This window comes from Octopus bimaculoides, chromosome 9, assembly GCF_001194135.2.
Source record: "Octopus bimaculoides isolate UCB-OBI-ISO-001 chromosome 9, ASM119413v2, whole genome shotgun sequence".
NCBI lineage: Eukaryota > Metazoa > Mollusca > Cephalopoda > Octopoda > Octopodidae > Octopus > Octopus bimaculoides.
The window spans coordinates 33,627,170-33,627,856 of record NC_068989.1 but is presented as its reverse complement, the minus strand read 5'-3'; the positions used below and the strand labels follow the sequence as shown (position 1 = coordinate 33,627,856).

General features: G+C 35.1%; 1 protein-coding gene across 2 annotated transcripts in view; it reads left to right on the top strand.

Annotated features, from left to right (window-relative positions):
* The window catches only part of LOC106871918 (hypoxanthine-guanine phosphoribosyltransferase), a 45,211-nt gene that overhangs the window by 21,394 nt on the left and 23,130 nt on the right, over positions 1-687 (top strand). The gene's annotated exons all lie outside the window — the stretch shown is intronic.

Sequence of the window (687 nt, the reverse complement as noted above, 5' to 3'; positions counted from 1 at the left end):
TCAGTTGTCCCTGCTCCATCTACTCCGCTTTTCGAAGGCAAGGACAATACGTGACTTCATTGGAGCAGTCCTTCCTGCAAGCAAATTAATTAAAATTTGGAAATTTTTGTGGTGGTTGAAAGTGTAAACAAGAACAGGACAGTGGGAACAAGATCGGACGGTGACAACACACTTTAAGGGCTGTTAGGCCAAGACGATAGAAAAATTATTATTTTGAACGCAAAGTTAGATGTGAATGAGAGAGAAAAAAATTCATGTCTTTTCTGTAGGAAGGCAGGAAGTAGAAAGAAAGAATCCCTTTTGTCATGTGTCAGCGACGAGAGGGTCAAGGAGGAGGAGTGAGAGAGGGAACGGTGAAAGGAAGAGAAGAATCGAGGAGGGTTGGGAGAGAAAAATAGAAAGGATGAAGAACAAGAGAGGGAGAGAGATAGAGACCAGGAAGTGACAGCAATAGTAGTAGAATGCGAAGTAGAAAATATAAAATAACTTACTTGGAGGCAATGCATGGCGTTTGATCATATAATATAAATAATATATAATTATATACATCCTGTACCCATATATGCTTGTATGCATACATATAGATGTCAGTATGTACATATATGTATGGATATATGCATATAATTATATATTATTTATGTTATTTTATATATATATATATATATATATATATATATATATATATAT